Raw genomic sequence first — 27854 nt, 5'->3', positions numbered from 1 at the left:
AAGCTATGCTAGACAGCATTCAACACATTTGGTTCAACAAACACTTGCGAGCAGCAGCCAAACAGAAAGTACGTACCTGTATGATATGTTGTCAGTTTAATCCAGGTAAAAGCATCCCCGTAGAGCAGGGTGGATTTCAACCTCCCGATCATGCTTTTGAAGTCCTCCAGATGGATTATATCCAGATGGAACGATGTCGAGGATTCAAATATGTTCTCGTAGTTGTTTGTGCTCTTTCCCGTTGGACAGAAGCCTACCCGGTTTCAGATTACACTGCCCCGACTACTGCCAAACAGCTAGTTCGAGAATTCTTCCCACGATATGGTTTGCCACGTGTTGTATACTCAGATAACGGCCAGCCATTCTCATCCGAACTAATGAAACACGTTTCACTTTTGTTAGGTTACCAATGGAAATTCCACTGTGTCCGACATCCCGAGGCAGCCGGTCTCGTGGAACGTCATAATCAAACCCTGAAAATCAGATTGTCCAAAATATGTAGAGAAAAAGGTGTCGATTGGATAGTAGCCTTACCAGTTGCGCTCTTTTACATGAGAATGGTAGCACATTCTCGAACAGGGCTATCCCCGTACGAGGTGATCTTCGGTAGACCACCAAATATGTGGGGGACGCCTATACCTCGCGAAATCACTGATGTTGACTGTAATATGCTGACAGATTACCTGGCTTCCTTGATGTCTGCACTACAATCTTGTCGTTCACAGGTAGCTGCAGCTTTTCCCGATAACACTGAGGTGAAGCCCCATGACGTGGTTCCAGGTGACCTGGTTCTGGTGCGGAATTTCGACCGGAAGACCCAACTGGAGCCTAGGTGGAAATCGCCTAAACTCGTTCTACTAACAACAAGGACAGCCGTGAAGATCGAGGGACGTAAAGGGTGGTTGCACTCGAGTCATATCAAAAATTTTTATGGACTACCGTCCGATGTGAACAATCAGCCCTGCATTCCCTCACAGACAGACTCAAAGCTCCCCTTGGTTGACCAAACGAAAACGGAACTTTATAAACTGAAATTAAGGTCTAGCAAGTCAGACAATTTGATTGTTTAAGTCCTCTCCAAGGTGAATCGGTTGAATTTGTCTCTGACATGTATCCTCTAGACCGAAATAGAGAGAAAAATCGACAGATGCAGCTTAAAAAGCATGCGTATTGTAAATCACTTCGTAGTCACTGCACAGTAACATTATTAATTTTGTTTTTTCTAAGTCTTCTGATCATCATTTCTAGTATATTGCTGCATATGTATTACCCAATTTCTAAACATGCTTACAATATTACCGCAGAACATTCTTTTAGCGAATTACCTCCGCATGAGTTGTCTTATAGATTTGCGCTGCGCAACAACACATTCATTAGTATGTTACATCATTCCCATCAGACCAGCAATGCTACAAATTGTTGGATATGTGGCCGACTCCCTCCCTATCAGAACTATAAGGGAGTTTTGCCCCTCTTTCCATATCCGTTCACACACAATGGCTCCTGTGGAGCATGGTTTAGTTTGATTAATTCCCTAGATTTAAATTCAGTAGTTTATCAAGACAACTGGGTATGGGGAAACCTGAACCTAGTTTTGCTTAAAGTCTGCTACCCTAACAAGGAGGGACTTCCCAAAAGAACAGGAACTGATCTAGAAAATGAAGTATATGGATTAGGTAATTTTACACTTAACCTCCTGATTCTGAATGTCGAATCCGAAGCTACACTAATCTTGCCCGCTATGTCAGTATTCCCAGTTAAAGGGGAATTATGTGTAAGAAAGAATGGTTCCATACACATGGGCCATAGTAAATGCACCACTGTAATAAAATTCAGTGATCAAGGCAAATCTACATTTAGAGCTTCCCGTCATTCTTACTTCATATGTGGCCAGACCGCATATATACGTCTACCTCTAGACTGGGATGGTACCTGTTACATAGCATTCCTTCTGCCACCTGTTTTCCTAGCTCCTCCTGATTATCACAGAAATACCCATTTAGTACACCATAGACAGCAGAGAGATCTCCCGATTGTCGATTACACTGAAACGGCATGGGAGCAATATACAGATTTCAATAAAGGTTTCTTTCCCTATATAGGTACAGTCACTAATAGTAAGCTGATACGTAGATTAACTAGAACCCTTGAAGCAGTAGTGAACGAGACTACTTCCGCCTTAGGCAATTTAACAGAAGAGCAGTCTGCTATGCGGATTGTTGTGCTTCAAAATCGTCTTGTCCTTGACGTCATCCTGGCCGATAGGGGCGGAGCTTGTAGGGTCATCGGATCAAGTTGCTGTGTTTTCATACCAGAAAATTCGCCGTCAGTATATAAAGCCATAACTCGCCTTCATAAGATTATAAGCCAGATACACCAGAGTCCAGGCACCTGGACTTGGTCCGGTTGGTTCTGGAGCGTGTTGTCAGCCTGGGGATGGAGGATCCTATCCTTCCTAGGTATTGGCTTTCTCATACTATTCAGTTGCTGCTTATGTCTACAATGTGGGCCAGCGATTTGTGGTCTGTGTGCCACATCGTGTATCCCGCATCCAAGTTTTCGTTCAAGATCCCGGAAGAAGAAAGAAGAACAAATGATGCTATATGAACAGATCGATGGATTGATGAAGATCGATATCTCCTGAGGGTCCGTAGGGGACAAGGAGGGAATGAGGAAATATGAATTTTGTGATCAGTTATGTCCCCTATCGTAGACCCCAACGGCTCCATGTGCATGCTATAAGTACATGTATGTTCCCTCCAGTTCCAGTTATGAAGACGCAAATACATGTGCGTCCACCGTCAACATGTCCGCTTTCAGATACGCCATGAATGGGTCAGATATTCCATTCCTAAGTATGAAAGGCCACCGACTTTATGTGGTTCACTTTCCACATTTTACAGACTCAGGCGAGTAGGCCCTGAATTCTGCCATCAAGCCTTTTCCTGCCTTCTGCCTCTGACAGCTCCAGTCCGAACATGCATCTGTATCCCTGAACTTTGTCCTACTCCCTGCGCGGCTAACGGTGCCTGATCCAGCCTGTTGCCTGCCAAAAACTGTATTTCACCTTCAAGATTATCTGCTCCGCTCCTCATCCGATGCATTCCTGTCTAGTAGTTTAGGTAAACATTCTTCCAGCTACCGTGCAAAGGGCCAGGCCTCACTGTCCTCATGCAAGTAATTCATAGCCCCTGTTACCATGGAAGATTCCTGCCCCCTCGCATCTCATGTAGACACTTAGACGCTTGTACACACACTAACAGTCAGTATAGAATAGATTCCGTCCGAGAGACCTTTCCTTTTGGATAATACAGTTCTTTAAACATAAGATATTAGATATGATTTGGGATTAGGTTGACATGACCCCTCAGACTTCTGTCCCCACATGTAGAGCTAAATGTCAAGTCCCCTTCACCCTCTAGTTGCACGTCAATCACACGTCATGCAGCTGCGCGCGCATCTCTGCCAAAGTATTTCTGCTGACATTGCAGGATTCTCTCATGGATCCACCCACTTGTGACATCATGTTTAATGACGTTTCTAGTTACGCCTATGTTTACGCTTTTTTTCATTACGTATGTATATTATATCTGTATTATCAGCTGTTACGCCTCTTGCATCTGTCTTAATGTAATGCTTTCCATATAAATACCATTACTTGTCAATAATGTATTGCCTTCCTTCCTGAACCTTCAGGGTGATGGAATTTGAAGCCTGCAGTTCGAACTGTAATTCCTTTGTAGAGGAATAAAGCCTTTTAGAACCTCTAATACCACGGATTCTGCCTCTTATATTTACTGAGTTATTCTTACTAGACTTTACCGCATAAAAAATAGTACCGGTAATGAAATATTTACCACACCGGAACGGGCACGCCAATGCTCCCACCCCCCGCCACCATTACAGCCTTTCTGCCCCCCCCGGGGGGCAGATGGGGGCAGTAGCCCCCAATCTCCCCACCCCGGGGGGCAGAAAGCCCACTTGATGCCAGGGATTTTTTTCCCGCAATTTTTTTTAGGGTGGGCTGCCCGAAATGCCAATGCCAATGCCCCCACCACCGCCACCTTTACAGCCTTTCTACCCCCTGGGGGCAGTAGCCCCCAATCTGCCCCCTGGGGGAGAAAAAAGCCCACTAGACGTCAGGGATATTTTGGGGCAAATCTGAATTAGGGTGGGGGCTGCCCAAAATGGGCATGCCAATGCCCCCACCCCTCCTCCACAAAAATTACAGCCTTTCTGCCCCGGGGGGATGGTGGCACCAGCCCCAATCTGCCCCCCGGGGGGGCAAAAAGCCCAGTAGACATCAGGGATTTTTTGGGCAAATTTTATTTGGGGTGGGGGCATTGGCATGCCCGTTTTGGGCAGCCCCTACCCTAATTAAAATTTGCCCAAAAAATTCCCTGGCGTCTTGTGGACTTTCAGCTTCCCCTGGGGGCAGATGGGGGAATTAGCCCCCAATCTGGCCCGCCGGGGGGGAAAAAAGGCCACTAGACGCCAGGGTTTTCTTGGGGGCAAATTTGAATTAGGGTGCGGCTGCCCAAAACGGGCATGCCCACGCCTCCACCCCCACAAAAATTACAGTCTTCCTGCCCCCCCCTGGGGGGCAGATGGGGCAGCAGCCCCCAATCTGCCCCCCCGGGAGGGCAAAAAGCCCACTAGACCCCAGGGATTTTTTTGGGCAAATTTTTATTAGGGTGGGGACATTGGCATGCCCTTTTTTGGCAACCCCCACCCTAATTAAAATTTGCTCACAAAAAATCCCTGGCGTCTAGTAGGCCTTCTGCCCCACCTGGGGGGCAGATGGGGGCATTAGCCCCCAATTTGCACCACCGGGGGGGGGCAAAAAGCCCATTAGTCGCCAGGGATTTTTTTGGGGCAAATTTGAATTAGGGTGGGGGCTGCCCAAAACAGGCATGCCCATGACCCCCCTCCCCTGCAAAAATTATAGCCTTTCATTAGCCCCCAATCTGCCCCCCCGGGGGGGGGGCAAAAAGCTCAGTAGACGCCAGGGATTTTTTGGGCAAATTTGAATTAGGGTGGGGGCATTGGCATGCCCGTTTTGGGAAGCCCCCACCCTAATTAAAATTTGCCCAGAAAACTCCCTGGCGTCTAGTGGACTTTCAGCTCCCCTGGGGGGCAGATGGGGGCATTAGCCCCCAATCTGCCCCGCCGGGGGGGGGACAAAAAGCCCACTAGATGCCAGGGTTATTTTGGGGGCAAATTTGAATTAGAGTGGGGCTGCCCAAAACGGGCATGCCCATGCCCCCACCCCCTCCCCTGCAAAAATTACAGCCTTCCTACCCCCCTGGGGGGCATATGAGGCAGGGATTTCTTGGGAACATTTTTATTAGGGTGGGGGCTGCCCAAAACAGGCATGCCAATGCCCCACCCCCACCCGCAACAATTACAGCCTTTCTGCCCCCCCTGGGGGGAAGATGGGAGCAGTAGCCCCCAATCTGCCCCCCCCCCCCTGGGGCAAAAAGCCCACTAGACGCCAACGATTATGCTGGCTTTTTAATGCGTCTCCCACACGAGTGAGGCACCGTTTTTATCGGGAGACCCGGGGGAACGCTGGGTGGTAGGAAATTTGTGTCAGCCCGGTGATGCCACAACTTTCTCACACAAAAATGTGTCAAAAAAGTGATTTTTCAGCTAAAATTGAGGTTTGCAGGGGATTCTGGGTAAGAAAACGTTGGGGGATCCACGCAAGCCATACCTCCCTGGAATCCCCCGGCTGTCTAGTTTTCAGAAAAGTGTGGGGTTGGTAGGTTTCCCTAGATGGCCGCTGAGCACGGGGCCAAAAACCCAGGTGACCGTCCTTGCAAAACCAGGTTGTTTGGTGATAGGCAATTTTGATGTCGCCTCAATATGTTTTGGGCCCTTGCCTGTCGCGGGTACTTGGGCCTCCAACACGAGTGAGGCACCGTTTTTATCGGGAGACCAGGGGGAATGCTGGGTGGTATGAAATTTGTGTCAGCCCGGTGATACCACAACTTTCCCACACAAAAATGTGTGAAAAAAGTGATTTATTTCAGCTAAAATTGACGTTTGCAGGGGATTCTGGGTAAGGAAACGTTGGGGGATCCACGCAAGCCATACCTCCCTGGAATCCCCCGGATGTCTAGTTTTCAGAAATGTGTGGGTTTGGTAGGTTTCCCTAGGTGCCGGCAGAGCTAGGGTTAAAAAACTACAGCTAGGCACTTTGCCAAAAAAGGGTCATTTTTCACTATGAAATTGTGGTGTGTCCACGTTGCGTTTTGCGCCGTTTCCCGTTGCGGGCACTAGGCCTACCCACACAAGTGAGGTACCATTTTTCTCGGATGACTTCGGGGAATGTGGGGTGGGTGGAAATTTGTGGATCCACACAAATTCCAGAACTTTCCACCACAGAAATGTGAGGAAAATGTGTTTTTTTTTGGCAATTTGTTTGGTTTGCAAGGGATTCTGGGTAACAGAACCTGGTGAGAGGCAGTTGAGTCACCCCATCCTGTATTCCCCTGGGTGTAGTTTTCAAAAATGTATAGGTTTGCTAGGTTTCCCTAGATGCCAGCAGAGCTAGGGTTCAAAAACTACAGCTAGGCACTAGTCATTTTTCACTATCAAATTGTGTTGTGTCCACGTTGCGTTTTGCGCGGTTTCCTGTCGCGGGCACTAGGCCTACCCACACAAGTGAAGTACCATTTTTCTCGGGGGACTTTTTTTAAAATTTTTTATGTTTTTTTATTTTGTATTGATTAGCATTTAACAGGACTTACCATGTCCAGAACAGTTGAAAACTTACAGACTGTAGGACTACCACATCCTTCATCCAGTACCTTACAAATACATAGTGACATCTTCCAAATATTTTCAATTGCAATTTACAATGTGATGCACAATCAAACAGCTTGATTCCCTTGCAAATATTCCACCAGATATTTCCAATAGTCTCTAGGCTTGGATCCAGTAGGCAACTCCTTCTCATACGTTTTTAGAGCATCCTGACAGTAGGCCATATCTTCAAGCCAACGTTTGGTGGTTGGGGCTTTCTTACTACCCCAGCATAATGAAATTCTGCGTTTGGCTAATAGTAAGGCTATGACACAAAATGTACGCTTAGTAGCGTGCAGACCCTGGATTAGCCCCAACAGACAAGTACGGATCATACATTCAATGTTGATACCCACCATCCTCCCCAGCATCTCCACAACTTGTACCCAATATACATTGATCGGCCTGCAGTACCATGCCAGGTGCACAAAATTGGCCTCATCCTCACCACATCTTTGACATCGGGCATCTCAGCGTAGTCCATATTTACACAGTCTGGATGTGATATGGTCATCCAGGCTATCATTCCATTTCATTAAGGCCTTACGCGTGTTTCCATCTATGTCCTCCTGCAATTTAGTGTACAGTTTCGACACCATATGTGTGCAGCGTGTGTTAGTGATCAGCAATTGCAACGTTTTTAATTGCGGCGGTTCAGCGGGGTAAGCTGGATACAGCTTCTTGATGGCTCCCTGCAACCTATAATACATGAATTTAAAAAGTAATGTCTGATTGCTAATATATGTGAGGTCCTTAGGCTCGATAAAGGTGCCATCATTGTATAAATCACCCAATTTATAAATACCTACTTGCTTGAGTAGTTGTATTCCTACGTCTTCCTGAGTAACTGATATTTCCGGATGCTGAAGCAGAGGCATCACAGGGGCATACAGTGGCAGTTTACGGGCTAACCTACCCATCTTTCGCCATGCTGCATTAGTGGCATCAATTGTATTAATGTCTCGGGAGTGCAGTGGGGGCAGCTTATAGGGCAAGTATTTTAGTATCCACATTTATTAATGACAAAGGCCTATAGGAATCACATTGTTCCGGATCTTTGTTCGTTTTCAAGAGGGCGATAATTATGGCTTCTGTTAATGTGGGGTGTAAGATATGTTTGTCATGGGTGTCTCCGTACATTTCTACAAGGTGGGGCACCAACTAGTCCGCAAATGCATTCTAAAATTCGGAGGTAAAGCCATCCGGGCCTGGTGCTTTTCAATTTGGGAGGGACTTAATTACTTCAGTTACTTCCTCTACTGTTACTGGCAGAGAAAGATATTCTCTCTGTGTGTCTGATAGCCTTGCAATCGCCACACACAGGACATAATTTCAGATGGTGGACCAGTATTTTGCGATGCATATAGCTCACTATATGTTCCCATGAACGCCTGTAGTATATTCTGTGTATCATATTGGAGCTCGCCTTTGTTATCTGTAACGGCTAGGACCACATGTGGCGTGTGGCTAGAGCAAATTTTGTGCGCTAAGACTCGCCCTGGTCTTCCCCCTTCACCGAAGGAGCGTGCATTTTGACGTTTTGTTAGGTATTTAAGTTCGTCATCTGCAAAGGATTGATATTCCGTCATGACATTTCTATTATCACCCAATATTTTTGCACTATGCGTGTAGGCATATTCCTGTTCCAGCGCTTCCAGTGTGGCTTCCCGCTTGCTAAGTTGATTGCGTATATCTTTTAATATTCCCGCACTGGTGCTAATACATATGCCTCTTATGGTGGCTTTAAAGGCTTCCCACAGTAAACTAGGGTCTTCAGTGGATGGCTGGTTTAACATGAAATAATCTGTGATAGCCTGAGTAATAGTTTCAGTGTATACAGTATCTAGCAAAGCCTTTGCATTGAATCTCCAAATAAACGGTGGGGGTGTGTACTGTGGTATATCTGTAGTCAGGAGCGCAGGATTGTGATCAGAGAGTGTTTTAGGCAAGTGGCGTATGTGTCGTGTCCAAGACGCTAGTTTCTCTGTTCCTAGCCAGTAATCAATGCGGGACCAGCTGTTATGTATGACTGGTCATTTTTCATTGTGAAATTGTGTTGTGTCCACGTTGTGTTTTGTTCCATTTCCTGTCACAGCCATTAGGCCTACCCACGCAAGTGAGGTACCATTTTTCTCGGAAGACTTCGAGGAACGTGGGGTGGGTGGAAATTTGTGGATCCACGCAGATTCCAGAACTTTCCACCACAGAAATATGAGGAAAATGTGTTTTTTTAAAACTTTTGATAAGGTTTGCAAGGGATTCTGGGTAACAGAACATGGTGGGAGCCAGTCAAGTCACCCCATCCTGGATTCCCCTGGGTGTCTATTTTTCAAAAATGTATAGGTTTCCCTGGGTGCCGGCAGAACTAGGGTTCCACAACTATAGCTAGGCACTTTGCCAAAAAAGGGTCATTTTTCACTGTGAAATTGTGGTGTGTCCACGTTGATTTTACGCCGTTTCATGTCGTGGGCACTAGGCCTACCTACGCAAGTGAGGTACCATTTTTCTCTGAAGACTTTGGGGATCGCGGGGTGGGTGGAAATTTGTGCATCCACGCAGATTCCAGAACTTTCCACCACTGAAATGTGAGGAAAATGTATTTTCTTTGTTAATTTTTTCAGGTTTGCAAGGGATTCTGGGTAACAGAACCTGGTGGAAGGCAGTCAAGTCACCCCATCCTGGATTCCCCTGGGTGTCTCATTTTCAAACATGTATAGGTTTGCTACGTTTCACTAGGTGCCGGGAGGGCTAGGGTTAAAAAACTACAGCTAGGCACTTTGCCAAAAAGGGTCATTTTTCACTGTGAAATTGTGGTGTGTCCATGTTGCGTTTTGCGCTGTTTCCTGTCACGGGCATTAGGCCTACCCACGTAAGTGAGGTACCATTTTTCTCAGAAGACTTTGGGGAACGCGGAGTGGGTGGAAATTTGTGGATCCACGCAGATTCCACAACTTTCCACAACAGAAATGTGGGGAAAATTTATTTGGACATTTTATTAGGTTTGCAAAGGATTCTGGGTAACAGAACCTGGTGAGAGCCAGTCAAGTCACCCCATCCTGTGTACCCCTGGGTGTCTAGCTTTCTAAAATGTATAGGTTTGCTAGGTTTCCCTAGGTGCTGGCAGAGCTAGTGTTCAAAAACTACAGCTAGGCACTTTGCAAAAAAAAGGGTAATTTTTCATTGGCAAAATGTGGTGTGTTCACGTTGCGTTTTTGAGCCGTTTCCTGTCGTGGCCACTATGCCTACCCACACAAGTGGGGTACCATTTTTATAGGGAGACGCAGGGTAATTCAGATTTGTAAAGCAACTGTTATTACCTATTGACTTTCAAAGCATTTCTGCCTTCCAAATGAAAGACAATGTGTAAAAAAGAAGTCATTTTGAAAAATGACCGATAATTCTCATGCTAGTATGAGTGTTCCCAATTTCGGAAATGTGCAAATATCTACTGTTTCTAAACTCTATATTTTGTTCCCATTTCAGAAATACATAGGTGTCTTTCATACCAATTTTTCCATGTATACATTTTCCCAGAGTAATTGCTATATACCCGCTACATAATGAAAAACCATTGCAAGTCGCTGCTCAGTTTTTGGCTCTGGGTTCGTCGAGTTCTTGGTGAACCTACAAGTCCTATATATCCCCACAACCAGTAAGGTCCTGCGGATGTAACGGTATATTTCTTTCAAGGAGCTGTTATAATTAGAAGAAGTTACAGGTGAAAACGTTGACACAAAAAGATGTTTTTTTTCAACTAATTTTCTATTTTTCCTATATTTAACTGTTAGTTTCTATAAAGAAACATTGAAGGATCTACACAAGTGACCCCTTGATGAATTTAGAATTTTGTCTACTTTTCAAAAATGTATAGCTTTCCAGGATTCCATACCCATTTCTACCATTAACTGGAAGGAGGTTGAAAGCACAAAAAATAGCAAAAATCGGCTATGTTCCAGAAAAATGCCAAACCTGTGCAAAATTTTTTGGTTTTCTGACAAAAGTCTGTCATTCCCTAAAAGCTGGGGAAATTGTGATTTCAGCCCCACAAGCCCTTTTTTGATACCATTTGCAGGGATAAACCCAGACGCTTTCATTTGCAGCACTTTTTTCCCATTTTTCCCAAAAATAAAATAATGTAGCTGTATTTTGGCTAATTTCTGGGACCCCTCCAGGGGAATCCACAAACCCTAGGTACCTTTAGAATCCCCATGATGTTGTAAGAAAAGGACGCAAAATTGGCGTGGATACCTTATGTGGTCAAAAAGTTACAGGGGCCTAAGCGCGAACTCCGAAAAAATAGCTAAAAAAAGGATTAGCACGGGGGGAGGGAAGGCCTAGCAGCGAAGGGGTTAAAGTGCTCTCAAATGCAATAAGAAATCAAGCATTTGCAATGCAATAGGTCTCTTATTTGCAAGAGTTGGAGCTAGTGGCTTTGTGAATGACAATGTGTTTCATGTATGTATCTTTGTTTGGATAGGATTGGAGTGGATGTATGTGCTGTGGAGTGGCAATATGTGGGTCGAATTGGAGTTGTTAGTTGTGGAATTGTGTGGGTTTGAATTGTGTGGTGTATTTGTGTAGTGGAATTATATAGCATGGTGACTAGATAAGGTTGAGAGCTACACAGAATAGATAGATAGGAAGATAGAGAAGGATTGGTAGTTTGTGCATGGAGCATCGAATGAACTCCAGACAGAGGAGCAGTAAGAGTATGTGAGAAAGAGAGAAAGAAGGGGAGAGCAGGCAATAGACGTATAAAGAGGGAGCTTCTGTGTACCCAGAAGACACCCTAAGAAGAGGAGAAGAGCATGAGTTTACAGGACGGAAATCTTGAAAAGACACGGGAAAGAAACTGTGCTCGAATTTAGGTGTTCACGTAACCTTGTGAATCCAGCCCAAAGATAGGACAATTCAGAAAACACACATTATTACTAAGGAGAAGAACCACTATGCGTATAATAAATAACCTGTCTGTAGGCACTGTTGCAACGATATCATGGGAGAATAACAAAAATATGAAAGCGTGGGTCCATGCTGGAATACCAGCTGTTAGTCACTGTTTTCAAGAAAGAAGAGAAAACAGAAGTAGTGTGTGGAATTCAATAAAAGCAGGGAACTCAGTTGTAGCTGTATCCAAGTTCCAGGTTTATTCTTAGGAAATAGTTACAGGAGATAAAGTAGGATAAACAGCATATTAATCCAGGTAATCAAGTTCAGCCTAGTAAGCCCCACCGAGAACAGCAACCCTGCTGCTCAGCCTGCATACAGCAACTGATAGATAGACTCAAACATACATAAAGGGAACATTCCATGACATCACTGAGACTGGCTGAGCAGCAGAGTACAGGACATAAAGAAAGGACCGCGTAGAGAAGAAACCAAGACACCACACACCTCTCTCCCTAACGGAGACAATAAACTAAGGAGGCAAGTGGTAAGAAAGAGAGAACAAAACAGAATAGAAAGGAACACATACATTACACACACTCCCCCTTTTGGTGCTGCTTGACCTTTCAGCAGCATTTGACACCATTTCTCATCAGATCCTACTAGAGAGACTACAAGACATAGGGGTTCAGGGACTTGCATTGAAATGGGTGACTGACTTTCTAACTGATAGAACCCAGACCGTCACCTTGGGCCCCTTTAGATCTGCTCCTTCTCATGTTACCAAGTGGGTCCCCAAGGGCTCGTGTTTGAGCCCCACTCTTTTCAACATTTATGTGACCCCCCTGGCTAAACTCATGAGAAACTTAGGGTTCAATCCCATATCATACGCAGATGATACCCAGCTCCTCCTCACCTTTGACAAGAACAGACCAGACATACAACTCATCTTCTCCGAGGGCATGATGGCTATCGCTCCTTGGATGCAAAATAATTTCCTCCAACTAAACCCCGAAAAATCTGAAATCATGCTGTTTGGAGGAGCTGCCATATGCTGGTCGCCTAGCTGGTGGCCCGAGGAGTTGGGTAAAGCCCCGTCGCACCAAGGAAGTGGTCAAGAACCTAGGTATCAGAATCGATCAGAAGCTGACTCTATACGCTCACACCAACACCACCGCTGGCACATGCTATTATATTCTAGGCCTACTCAGAAGGATCCTTCCTCTGCTACCCCCTTCGACTAAAAAAACTCTAATGCAAGCCCTGATACTAATTAGAATAGACTACTGTAACGCTCTGCTTCTATCGGCAAATGAAGCCTCCTTAACAAGTTACAGGTTGTGCAGAACACGGCTGCCCGCCTGGTAATGGACGCCCCTCCTAGAACCCCCTCTATTCCCCTTCTCAGAAAACTTCACTGGCTCCCGGTGAGAAAGCGAGTGAATTTCAAGATAGGATGCACTGTCTTCAAGGCCTTGAACGACCTAGGCCCGTCCTATCTCTCTAGCAAGCTAACTAAGTACACTCCCTCACGTTCTCTTAGATCAGGTTCCAAATTCCTAATCTGCACCCCAAGAATCAAAAAGACCCGCAGTGGTGGCAAAGCTTTCACTCACTTTGCCCCTGCTTTTTGGAATGAACTGCCTCTTCAACTTCGCGACTGTGTGACCTTCTCGCAGTTCAGGAAACTTCATAAAACTCATCTCTTCTAGCCCTTGATTTGACTGTTTAGGATTACCATCCAAGCGCAGAGATACCCCTTTGGGGTGATTCAGCGCTATATAAACCTATAAACTTCAAACTTCAAACTCTATAAACAGCAGGGAATAGTGTTTAAAGACAAAAAAAATGCAAGAAATAAGTGAAGAACTCACTTAACGCGGTTTGAGTCCACCACCGGACAAAAGCACCAGGAAGGATGGAGCGAAAGTGCTCCGTAAAAGTAAAAGCAATAAAACCCATCACTTGAAAACACAAGCAATGATGGGAGCGTAAGGAGCTCCCACAACGAGCTTAAAAATTATGCTCACAACAAGTGACTTTAAATAAAGATTTACCACCACAATAGTTTAGGATGCAAGAACAATGCAATCCCAGCACTAGTAAGCCTAAAAAGAATAGAGCACCTTAATGGCCCATCACAAGAAAACATCACATTTAAAATAAACACTGTCAAAAACAGTTAGAGCTAAATAACTTGCTCACCACCACAAAGTCAAAGAATTGAGCACCTTGATGGTTCAGCACAAGAAAGTGTAAACCGAATTGAGCACCGTAATGGCTCAGCACTTGAAAGCGTAAACCAAATTGAGCGCCTTAATGGCTCAGCACTAGAAAGCGTAAACAGAATTGAGCACTTTAATGGCTCAGAACAAGAAAACTTAAAATTGAAAAAAAACTCTGTAAAATGAAAACAGTAAGAGCTAAATAACTTGCTCACAACCATCAAATCATAGAATTGAACATCTTAATGGCTCAGCACTAAACAATTTCAACTTTAAAAGATACTGTCAACAGGACTCACCACCTCGGCACAAGTAAATAGAATTGAGAACCTATGTGGCTCAACACCAGCAAACTACAAATTCAAGAAAAACACTACAAAATGAAAACAGCAAGATCTAAATAACTTGCACGCACAGACAAATACACATAAGTACCTGCATTGGAATTTGAAAACTTACCAAATAACATTAGCAGCTGTGAGCAGAGAGATAGGCATTAAAGTGTATAATATAGAACACATGTACAAAGATCCAGAATAATGGCATAATGAAAAGCAATTTCCAAGATAATACTTGCAGCATCAAATATAATGTTTACCAAAAAGAATGAAGTCAAAATCATGTGACTCATACCAGATTACACTTTACAATACTAACATGGCATAAGCATTCAAAGACAGGCAGCAACCAAACATACCCATAGCAGGGACAATAATTAGGTAAAAAAAAAAGAATTACACCTTTACCCGAACTCTGGTATCCGAGAATGTTGTTGAGAGTTGAAGATTTCCTCACCAGATAGATTAGAAATTAATCACAATCCTTCAATTTGAAGCAGAGCCACGGAAACAGGAATGGCTCGTCACTCCTAGCTCAGTCTCTGTCTTTCCAAATAGAGGAAATGCGTAGCAGTGAATTTCAGACGTGACCCCAACAAGCGTACGTCATCAGGCGCAAAAGTCCGAAAAGTCATGACATTGACGTTGAAGCACGCAGCGAAATGGAACATCATGAAGGAGCTTCCTTAGATCCAAAGTAGTCAGGTCAGGAACTCTAAACTGCCGCACACCAAACTCTAACAAGAATGTAGAGGGCATTCCAACACCCACACGGCTCTGCAAGGTTATGATCCAGCGGGTTACCAGCCTCAGGTACTCAAACACCATATACTCACCTGGGCCCATAAACACACACACGTTCACGTAGGCTAGTAAATACCTCTGGGGGTCAATTTTTGTAATTGCTTTTAAGATTAGTTACCTGTCATATTTTAACCAATCTTTCACTGATCAAAAAGTTCTTTCCTCTGGTCAATGGACCTATTAGTTGGAACTAGTTGATGGTGAAATGACATAAATTGAAATGACCTTTTTGGTTTGAAATAACCACAGACTCGGGAAAGATTTTAAATGTTTATCTAGATAATTTTCATGAGAGCCAATATCAAATACAGTAAGAACTCCGTTTCTCCATGGAAGGAAAATCAATTAAGCCATTAATCAGTCATCTATTAAACAAGACTTTCAATGACAGTACTCAGAAAGGAGAGGATAGAGAGAGCAGTTCAATGACATACTACACAGAAGTATATTTACTTAGGATGGTGTGGCAACCAACCCCTTGGCCAAGGAGCTGGAAGGGTCCCCTGGGAAAGAACAGGTGACAAAGGCTTCAGGTCAGGTTTCAGGACAGGATTCAGTGCAGGATAGATGACCTCTTCTAGATCCGACGCCTGCGTCGCACCCCTCTCTGACACTATCTTCCTCGATTCTTCTGCAATCTTCTTCTAATTCTTTGCCTTATTTCCCTCCTCGATTCTTACGTGATCTTCTTCTAATTCTTTAGGTTTAGGCTCTAAGTTCTGCAATGCGATTCGTCTTCAACATTCGTTCAGCTCTCGGACAGCAACCCGGTCTCTCAGCATCTCGGCAACACAAGCTTTTCTAACTAACTAAACTACCTCAATTATACCTTTCTAATTGCATGTACCACCACTTAATGTTTCAACTTTATGAAACTCCTAATTCTGACTGGGCAGGCAAAGGGGAATGATCATCACACCATGCTAAGTTTAAATACTCTTTCTTTGGTTCTTTGTTTAATGTTCCAGTCCATTGATTTATTTTCCCAAGCTTTATTTCCCACCCGTATTCACATCTTTATCAACAACAATGTATACATATAACAGTTGTCTGTTCACTTTACAGGATGTCCATCAGGTTCCCAGGACATGTTGCGAGAATAACCTTGGACGGGATTCAAATATGACATCATGGCTTCCGGCTTGTCATTAGTGCGCCTGCGTGAGGAGTCACGTGCTGTACAAACTTTAGCATCGCTCGGAGGCCCAAATACGAACTAGCAGAGAGGTCAAAAGAAAACATATTAAATTCAAAATAAAATGATTTCACTGTATACTACCTATCTCTACTTTAACCCCATTTACTTATAATAGCTCTTCCCGCATTAGCATGTAGTAAATAGCATGTTTTAGTTTCAGCAAAGCAGATGCGTAGCATGTGAGTTTCCAAGCGGGCATCTTAAAAGCGTGTGCGCAAGTGCAGGAAATTCCCTCCAAGCAAAGACAAGGCATACTGCGTAGATGCAGTTGACGCATGCGTGATACAGTTTGCCGTGTTAGCAGCCATTTTAAGTTTCACTCAGGTTACTTGTAAGTAAACACATAAGCAAACGTCATTCTAGCTAAAATATGGAATGTGGTGTATATTAGTTTACACAAAACTTCAATTAATATAATGTTACAAGTTATATAAGAGGATTGCTTCTGAGCAAATCTCTTTTATACGAGTCCTTGCTCCATCAATCCCCTCTCTGATGGCATTTGTGCCATCACAAATTACCCATCACCAAAACAGATGCCAACTTTAGCACATCTCAATTCCCTGTTCAATCTTTTTGTTTCCTTCCTCATTACTGCCTTTTAGATTTTTCATCTTTTGTATAATTCGCCTTTCATTTCTTCAAACTGAATTTCCTCATACTTTCTTTTCTTTTCCCTTTCGTTCACTTCATATCTCTTTATTTTCTACAGCATTTGCACCAAAATATTTTTAATGTACCCTCCGATTTCAAAACTTTTATCTGGAATATAAGTGCAACAATGTTGCTCTTTCAGCATTTTACAGACTCCACCCTCTTTTGCCAATAATATATCAAGAGCAAGTCGATTTTGAATAACCATTGACCTAATTGCAACCATTTCTGTATTGATCATCAAGAACCCTCCAGCAGTATCAGGCGATAGACGATCAACCACTGTTGATAACTGACATATTTTTTGTGAATTTAGAATGACTCCCACTGAAGGTATCAATGCACTAAATATGTCACCTACTATTTCTGAAAAACTAGCTCTTTTTATATGTGTTAGTTCCTTTGTGTTTTCATTGCTTCCAGTGATTCTCTTCACATGATAAACTTTAGGGAATACTATTCCAAAATAGCAACTCCCGTACCAATGTGCAGGCAGCCTAAAATAGGCTTTATTCCCACACACATAATATACTCCAAGAAATACTGTATCTGTTCCACCTTTTAGTCCCCATCCCTCAATAACTAAGAAATTATATTCACATTCACTGGTAACTAAGAAATTATGTTCACATTCACTGGAACCAATAAAAGCATTGTTATAGTCAGTCTTTAATCTATGGAGGCAGATCTTCCCCTTCTTTTCAAAATCTAGAGACATCGCAGCATCAGTCTTGCCAGCTGTATAAATTCCCTCTTTTTCAGCCCATTGAGGAATCTGAAGCCTTTCTTTGGAAGTCCTGCCTCTTTTCCTCTACTAAATTAAAAAATATATTTTCTTCTTCGTGTAATGAGCATGTTAGATTGTGTTTGTGTGCTTCTGCTATGTCTATTTTTTCATAGTTAAGAAATATTCACCCATAAACTGTGCATCTTTAGTACTAAGGACTGGATTTATTCTCTTTCAAATAGGAACCTCTGAAAATATCACATCTACATTAGAATAATAATACTGTAACTTTCCTGTTCTATAAAATAAGCTTGATAAAATACTACATGAAATATCATATGTTAATGATAAATGGTGATATGTGACACCCTCTGCTACTCAAGCTGGTAATTTCATACATACATAAAATCACTAATCTCCATGGTGTCTACATATTGAACTAATAACTTTGTGAATACATTTAAAGCAGTGTCATTATTTGTCACAGTGTGATGTAAATCTAACTCACCTGGTGCTTGTAGTTCTACTCTGTTTCCTTTTATGTTAGCTACCTTTCCATTAGTATCTGTGTGCTTTTTCTTTTCTGTTACCATTAAATAAGGGATGGCTATGGTTAATACTAACCAGAGTATGAGTACTAAAAATATACTACATATACATATTCTACTACTTTTCCTTATACAATTTTGTTTTGGTCTTCCAGTAACCCTATCATCAGCCATTTTAATTTAAGAAGATTTCTCTTCTTTTATTTACTTTGCTTTATAACTTTTATCTCTCGGATTTTCAAGGGGGTCTCACTTCACCTTCGTCAATCTGCTCAACAATTATTTCTTCATTCAAATCTAGATTCTCAAATTCTTCAAGAATCACATAAGTCCATTCAGGACCTTTGAACTTATTGTTCAAAATTCGCAATCTTTTACTTCTTCGCCTAGGTTTCTCGGACAATTGCTCAGACTGACTGGTGACTTCATTTACTTGTTCAGGTTCCTCACTTATTGTTTTTAAGCGATATTTTAACCTTTTAACGCCACCTGGCCAGTTATCACCCTTTCTGACCTTTTTTGCTTGCACTGCACTTTCACTTTCCTCGTCTTTTTCGAGTATTCTTTTATTTTCATTAAGTTGTGGCACAATTTGATTATCTTCGTTTTCAGAGTCCCTCTCTATCTGTTCTTGTTCAGGGCTTATTGTTGTGACTTCCTTTGCCTGAACGTGTTCTTCTCCCTCTATCTGGTCCTGTTCATGTCTTATTTCGATTTGTTCCTCTTCTTCTTGAACTTGTTCTGCTTTTCCAAACTGGTCCCGCTCAGGTCTTAGTGCACTTTGCTTATCTGCAGCCTGAACGTGTTCTTCTAGGCCTATCTGTCCCTCCTCAGCTTCGTGAATATGTTGGTTCACCTCTGTCTGAGTATATTTTACTTCCTTGTCTGATCCTGCTCATGGTTTTATTTTCCCTTTCCTGAGCTTGTTCTTCTACACCTATCTGATCCTCTCTATTTTCCTGTCTTTCTAATCTGGTTCTGCCTCTTGTTTTAACAATCACCTCGGGTATGTCAACCACTGGTATCTAGTCTTCCTGACTTGTGCTCGGTTGTTCCTGATCAGCTACTTCAGGATCTGTTATTCTAGATCGTTCAGCTGCACAACCTTCAGCGGCCTCAACTGCAGGAGTTAGTCGAGGTCCCTCCTTGTCAGGAGCTGGTACTCTCTTAGTATGACTGGCATGTATCCAGTTAGGCATACCGGCACATTTCACTGCTGTTGTTGTGACCAGTATAACCTGATGTGGCTTTTCCCATCTGGGTGCTAGGCACGACTCTCAGGTGTGAATCTTCACCACCACCCAGTCACCGGGATTCAGATCTTGATTCAGCTGCCTGGCAACTGCGTCTTCTCCGACCTGGTGAGAGACAGAACGCACTAGGTCAGCAATCCTTTACAATAGTATAATACCAGATCATCAGTTATATTCAACAGTTTGTGTCCAGGTATACATGCTTGTCTCATTGCTCTTCCCAAGAGAATTTCATGGGTACTCAATCCAGTGTTTCCGCCAGGAATACTTCTGAGTCCCATCAGAACAAGAGGTAATGTATCTGGCCATTCCAGTGAAGTGGATGCACACACCTTTTTCAGTCTTGTTTTGATTGTGCCATTTATTTGTTCTACCACTCCAGAAGCTTCTGGACGATATGCACAGTGCAGTATTTGTTCAATTTTAAATGCTTCACAGATTAATCAAATTATTTCATTATTAAAGTGAGATCCTCTATCTGATTCCAAAGTTACCTGGAAAACCAAACCGCAGAATTAGTTCCCTCAACAGCAATTTGGCAACTGTTATGCTGTCATTCCTCCTAGTAGGGTACGCCTCCACCCACCGGGAAAACAAACAAACAATAATAAGGACATACTTCAATCTCCTGCAGGGTGGTAATTGTATGAAATCCACCTGCAACCTCACAAATGGTCCTTCTGCTTTTCCAATTCTTCCCCAACTGACCACTGTCTTCCTGCCTGAATTTATTTGTTGACAGCTTAAACATTGCTGGCAAAGGCTCTCTGCGACAGCCCTAAACTTCGGATTATACCAATCTTGTCTAAAGAGCCTGATCATGGCATCCCTGCCTATGTCTGTGTCTCCATGATACATTCTGGCCATTTGTGATAGCAAACAAGCTGGCATTACTGGCCTGCCATCTAGATAAATCCATATGTCATCCTCTGTTCTCCTCTGGCATCCTACTTTTATCCACTCCTCCTTTTCACTCACTTCCACCTCATCCTGCAGTTGTCTTACCTCCTCCCATGTTTCTATTCCTGAGAGTAGCATAAGTTGGCAGCTGATCCCACTTGTTTCAATTTTCCTGTTTAGTGCCATTTTGTTTCTGGCACTGTAATGGGCAACTTGGTCAGCATATCGATTACCAGCTACCACATAGTCATCTCCTGACTAATGAGCAGCACACTTGACCACCGCCACTTCTTCTGGCAATTGTATTGCTTTTAACAGTTCTTTCACAAATTTTCAATTTTTAATAGGGGATCCTGAAGAAGTCATGAAATCCCTCTGCATCCAGAGCTGGCCAAAGTCATGCACAACCCCGTAACCATACTGGCTATCAGTAAAAATGGTTACCTTCCAGTATTTCCCAATTTAGCAAGCTTTAATCAAAGCTATCAATTCGGTTACTTGTGCAGACTTGACTCCTGGTAAATAGGATGCTTCAACTATTCCAGCCAATGTGCATACTGCATAAGCAGCACTTAATGCTCCTTCCTCATACCTCATGCACGAGCCATCTACAAATAGCTCATGTTCAAATTCTTTTATGGGTTCTTCCTGTATGTCTGGACGAGGCTTAGTGCATAATTCAGTCACATCCAAACAGTCATGCTCAACCTCATCTCTCACATCCTCTCCACGTACATCTGGCAATAGTGTAGCAGGGTTTAGCATAGTACACCTGACCACTGTCACATTTTCGGCTCCTAAAATGATTCTTTTCATATTTAGCCATCTGACTTGGAGTAAGGTACTGTGTTCGAGTTCTTGTTAGAAGAATCTCAACTGAATGTGGAACATACACTTTTACAGGATGTCCCATCACAATTGAATCACTTTGTTCCAGACTCATACAGCTTGCGGCTACTGCTTTTAAACATCCAGGTAATGCTGATGCCACAGGGTCTAAAGTAGCAGAGAAGTATGCTTCTGGACGTCGGCTTAAACCATGTCTTTGTGTTAAAACTGAGAGTGCGCAACTTTCTCTCTCACAATAGAATAGTGCAAATTCTTTGTGTAGTCTGGCATACCTGAAGAAGTGGCTTCACACAAGCAATTTCGTAATCTCACAAAAGCATCCACGCTTTCATCATCCCAAACCACAGGGTCTTTAGCTCCTTTTCATGTCATTTGTATTAGAGGTTTAGCTAACAAAGAAAACCCTACAATCCACGGCCTACAATACCCCACCACACCAAGAAACATTCTGATTTCTCTCTGGGTTTGTGGTAACTGCATTTGTTTTATTATCTTTATTCTTTCAGGGGTCACTTTTCTCACTCCTCTTTCTATTTGATGTCCTAAGTATTTGACTCTAGTTCGACAAAATTGTAATTTCTCTGCAGACACTTTGTGTCCTCCATCAGCCAAATGATTTATTAAAGCACTTGAATCAGTAACACAATCATCTTGCGACTTTGATGCAATAAGCAAATCGTCAATATACTGGACTAGAACTGATTTTCTGGGCATCACTAAAGTTTCTAGACACTTCTTCAAAATTTGATTGAATATTGAAGGACTTTCTGTGTACCCCTGAGGAACTCGATTCCAGACTAAGATACGGTCCTCAAACTTAAACAAAAAGAGATACTGGCTATCTGGGTGTAAAGGGATGGAGAAAAATGCTTGGCATAAATCAATTATAGTAAAGAATCCTGTATTCCATGGTATCTGATACAGAATCACTGCTGGATTTGGCACTACGAGACAACAAGGCACAACAATTTTATTGATTTTCCGTAAATCTTGAGCTATTCTGTATTTTCCGTTTCTTAATGCCAATTATAGGCGAATTACAAGGACTGCTCATTATTTCCTTCAGGATACCTTGTTTGATCATTCGATCAATTTCTGCTGCAACACCAGCCTTGACTTCAGGACTCATTTTGTATTGTCGAGTATTTGGATAAACTGCACCTTCCTTCACAGTCACTTTTACTGGGTCTACATTTGCCATCAACTCCACTTCTTTTCCTGTAAAATCCCACACTTCTGGGTTCACAGTCAATTTTAACTCATCTGGTAAATCATATTTTGTCATTAATGAATACATCTCGCCTACCTCTGTGCCCTGTTTTGTTAATATTATTTTGTAGATACCGTCTTCGTCAGGGGTCTGAATTGCAACACCATCCGGCGTGCAAAATATTGTGCAATTCATTTCACACAATAGGTCTTTTCCTAGCAAGTTTACTGGACAGGAATCGCATACCACAAATTTATGCATTTCCCTGAAATTGCCAATGCGCACTTCCATTGGTTCTGTAATTGGGGTTCTAATCTGTTTATTTGTATCCTACTACTTGGATGGCTTCTCCTGAGAGGGGTAGGTTTGGAATGTCTGCTGTTCTCACAGTAGAACGGGTAGCACCAGTGTCCAACTAATATCTTTTCCTTCTACTTTACCATCAATATATGGACCTGACTGATCTACCGGTAAGGATACGCCAAGTACGCACTCCTCTTCCTCCCCTCTCAGGGATTGTCATTGATCATCTCCGTGAAGATAACTGTTCTGCAAAAGAAACTGTAAAGTTACAGAATTTTTCTTACCACTTCCTCCTCGAAATCGGCTGTCCGCACTGTACTTTGCTCTGTTCACAAAATTTGGCATAGGGGCAGGTGGCAACTGACTCTGCTGATTAGCAACCTGCTGCGGTTGACTCATTATGACCTCATTCTGCATCTGTGGATTTAAATTTTGATTTGGGACATTATTATTCTGAATATTTTTACACTAATTTTTCCAATGTCCCAATTTTCCGCACCCATGACAAGAAAATTTCTTCTTTGCTTCCTCTCTATTCATTCGCCCTCGTTTTTTTCCTCCATTATTATCTTTCTGACCCTGTCCTTTCACTTGACCATCAGTCTGACTGTTTAATTTAAGCTCTTGATGCTCTGCCAATTTCACTTGTCCCCACATCACCTTTTCTTCCAACTTTTTACGTCTATTATCAATGTCATCTCCACAATACTTGCCATATTTTAAAATGTTGTCAATAGGTTTTGCCTGCCAACACAACATGTGCTGCTGAATCATCTGGGAGATTTCTGGTCTTAAACCAGACACAAAACGATAAACAAAATGTCCCATGCCCTTGTCTCCGATATTCTCAAATCCTCTATACTGCATAAACACCTGCAACAGACATAGCATGTACAGTCTCATTTATTTTTTGAGTTGTCCTATCTATTTTTACCCAATCTGTTTCTTTTGGTGGGATTTTCCCTTTCGAGAAAGTGATCACCTGGTGATATTTCTTCATTACCTCCTCTGAAGGGGCTCCTGTTTTCTCATCTCTCGGGTACTCTTCACTAGGCCAATCAACTGTGATTTTACAGTCTGTCCATTAATCAACAGGCACCACTATGTCAAATAGAAGATCCAAATCCTTCAACAAAACTTTAGAAACCTTCACAAACCTTCTCATGAAATATCTTCGTATTTCTAGTGATGCTTCTACAAATGAACAGTAATTCTTCCTCACTGTAAGCATTTAATCTATCTAATCCCATGTTTCCAGGTATCATTTCTTCCAATTCTACTTTCAATTTGTAAATATCTAAAATCTTCATTGGTTGTTTCGGTTTATGTGTGTTAAATTGGGTTATATTCTGTATTAGTTCTGCTCGATTTTAATTTATTGCTTCTCTTTCTTTTTCCTGAAGTACCCTTTTGCACATTGGATCATGTATTACCTGTGGAACCAATGCTGTTCCCAAAGTAGGGGCACTTGGAGTAGTTCTATTGGGTCCCTTTTGGTGTGGTGGAGGGTTTTTCATTAAAATATCCTCCATAAACTCATCTTCTGATTCTCCACAACCTGTCATTGTTAAATGTTTAGTTTTCCCTGTATACTTTCCTCCTGACTTCCTCAGCCATCAATACAGGATACAGTCCTTCTGTAACCATTGCTTGTCTCCATTGTTTCATCTGACTCTCTCGTGATTCGCGCATCTGCCTAGGGAAAAATCCTCTCTAACTTCTGCTACTTCTGGATCTGTCGCACTCTAATGACTCAGTTTCCCATTCTTCTAATGCCTCATACTGAGTTAATCTAGGTCGGGGCTCTAATTCATTCATCCGCATTCTCAAATTATGAAGGATTCTCCCATTAAATGTACTATTTTCTGGGAAAGCTAACACTCCATTGCTTTTGGTGTATTCTATCCAATTTTCTAGCCATACACAGGTATGGTAGCCTCTCACCATCATCATAAATGAGGCAGGTGTCTTCGGTGGTGGAATAAGAATTCCCTCTCTACTCTCAATGGGTTTATCTTTCTTGAAGTATTTTTTAATTTTCTGCATAAACGACATCTTTCTCTTTTCTCCATACATTTTGTGTGACGATTTTTTTTTGTATTCATATTATCCAATACTATTATAGCTTCTATTTTTACAACCAATTTAGATTCCTGTTCACACTCGGAGTTTGACCAATCCCCGCGCGGCTTGTATTCTTTTGACCAATGAAGCTCGGGCTCACGCTATTCATTTAGCCGATACTAGCGCGGCCTTTTTGTGACGTTAGTATCACTCCTTACTACTGACCCCTCCTTTGCAAATTCGCGTCAGTCACACACCCGCTGTCTCAACCAATCCCAGCGCGGCCCTCTGTGACTTTAGTGCAACCACAGCTACTGACCCCTCCTTTACAAGGTAATATGAAAAACTTATTTTCTTACAACTTTTCATAAGATCTTCATTAATAACCACATAAAAACATTCGCTACTATGTCTGTTCCGCTAAAACCAAAGGACAGCTGATTTCTTTTGCTACGAGTAAAACCTTCCGCTTACTCTTCACACACTGCGAGTAAAACCTGTTACTCCTTCGGTGTTATCCTTTCTAGATGATATAAGACCAAGGTTTCACCAGTTAATTTTTTTGTTATCAAATAACTCACATTTCTATATGAAAATAACCCCTAGGTTAGCACTGCCAGCCCTACGTAGCTTCTCAGGGCTATTCCAACAGAAGAGTAACCTCACTGCAGTGTGGCTTCCATTTACCACCTGCTATTCACTTCCTGGGAATTTCCAGACACCATAAAACAAATACAAACACATTTGTTAAAACATAAATCAATTAATCAAAATTTATCATCAAACTAGTCAATAATAACCATAGCTCTGCTACCAGAAAACTGATCCAGCGGGTTACCAGCCTCAGGTACTCAAACAACATGTACTCACCTGAGCCCATAAACACACACACGTTCACATAGGATAGTAAATACCGCTGGGGGTCAACTTTTGTAATTGCTTTTAAGATTAGTTACCTGTCATATTTTAACCAATCTTTCACTGATCAAAAAATTCTTTCCTCTGGTCAATGGACCTATTAGTTGGAACTAGTTGATGGTGAAATGACATTAATTGAAATTAACTTTTTGGTTTGAAATAACCACAGACTCAGGAAAGATTTTAAATGTTTATATAGATAATTTTCATGAGAGCCAACATCAAATACAGTACGAACTCAGTTTCTCCATGGAAGGAAAATCAGTTAAGCCATTAATCAGTCATCTATTAAACAAGACTTTCAACGACAGTACTCAGAAAGGAGAGGATAGAGAGAGCAGTACAATTACATACTACACAGAAGTATATTTCCCTAGGATGGTGTGGAAACCAACCCCTTGGCCAAGGAGCTGGAAGGGTCCGCTGAGAAAGAACAGGTAACAAAGGCTTCAGGACAGGTTTCAGAACAGGATTCAGGGCAGGATAGATGAGCTCTTTTAGATCCGACGCCTGCGTCGCACCCCTCTCTGACACTATCTTCCTCCTCGATTCTTCCGCGATCTTCTTCTAATTCTTTAGGTTTAGGCTCTAAGTTCTGCAATTCGATTCTCCTTCAACATTCGTTCAGCTCTCGGACAGCATCCCGGTCTCTCAGCATCTCGGCAACACAAGCTTTTCTAACTAACTAAACTACCTCAATTATACCTTTATAATGGCATGTATCAGCCCTTAATGTTTCAACTTTATGAAACTCCTAATTCTGATTGGACAGGCAAGGGGGAATGATCATCACACCATGCTAAGTTTTAATAAGTTTTCTTTGGTTCTTTGTTTAATGTTTCCGCCCATTAATTTATTTCCCCAAGCTTTATTTCCCACCCGTATTCACATCTCTCAACAACAATGTATACATATAACAGTTGTCTGTTCACTTTGCAGGATGTCCATCAGGTTCCCAGGACATGTTGTGAGAATAACCTTGGACGGGATTCAAATACGACATCATGGCTTCCGGCTTGTCATTACTGCGCCTGTGTGAGGAGTCACGTGCTGTACAAACTTTAGCATCGCTCGGAGACCCAAATACAAAGTAGTAGAGATGTCAAAAGAAAACATATTAAATTCAAAATGAAATGATTTCACTGTATACCACCTATCTCTACTCTAACCCCATTTACTTATAATAGCTCTCCCCGCATTAGCAATTAGTAAATAGCATGTTTTAGTTTCGGCAAAGCAGATGCCTAGCATGTGACTTTCCAAGCGGCCATCTTAAAAGCGTTTGCGCAGGTGCAGGAAATTCCCTCCAAGCAAAGACTCGTCATACTGCGTAGATGCAGTTGATGCATGCGCGATACAGTTTCCCGCGTTAGCAGCCATTTTAAGTTTCACTCAGGTTACTTGTAAGTAAACACATAAGCAAGCGTCATTCTAGCTAAAATAGGAAATGTGGTGTATATTATTTTACACAAAACTTCAATTATATAAGAGGATTGCTTCCGAGCAAGTCTCTTTTATACGAGTCCTTGCTCCATCAGTTATGAGGTCAAAGCTCGTGGGTGAGCGAGAGTTGTTTAAGATTCAAAAGATAACAGCGGTGACAAGTTTAAGAGATGCACTCACTGCTGCTTTAACAAAACGTAGGGCAAACCTCCACAAATAAATAAATGCACTCCTGGAATATTTGATTGAAGACTATTGGGAGACAGCTTTAAATGAAATAGCCCCAATACATAGCCATTTTCCTAGGAAGCCTGCAGGGTACAGAGTCCATGTAGAGGTTTTACCAACAATTAAGCCTTTCAACACCAGGCCAAGTTGCACAGATAGCGCAGGCACTCCTTTGTTTAAACAGCAGTTTTCAGAAGCAGCGCAGGCACACAGAGGACAGTCAGAAGCAGCACTGTGGCTCACAAAGTAAGCTGACTCACGAGCAGTAGAGGGAAACACAGGCTGACCTTTAAGTTTGCACAAGTGCTTGTTCCAATGATGTAGAAGAAGTAATATTTCAGCAAAGATTAACACAATGCCCTGGGTTAAGGCTGTCTGTTGGAAACAGACACCGGTGGGGCACCCAGACGCAAAAAAGATATTTTTAAACATTTCTCATCTTGTCTTTAGTTGCAATGATGACCTCTTTAAATACAATGAAGTCCTTTTCTTTCA

This window comes from Triturus cristatus, chromosome 10, assembly GCF_964204655.1.
Source record: "Triturus cristatus chromosome 10, aTriCri1.1, whole genome shotgun sequence".
Lineage (NCBI taxonomy): Eukaryota > Metazoa > Chordata > Amphibia > Caudata > Salamandridae > Triturus > Triturus cristatus.
The sequence above is the reverse complement of the archived record's forward strand: the minus strand, read 5'-3'. Positions refer to the sequence as shown.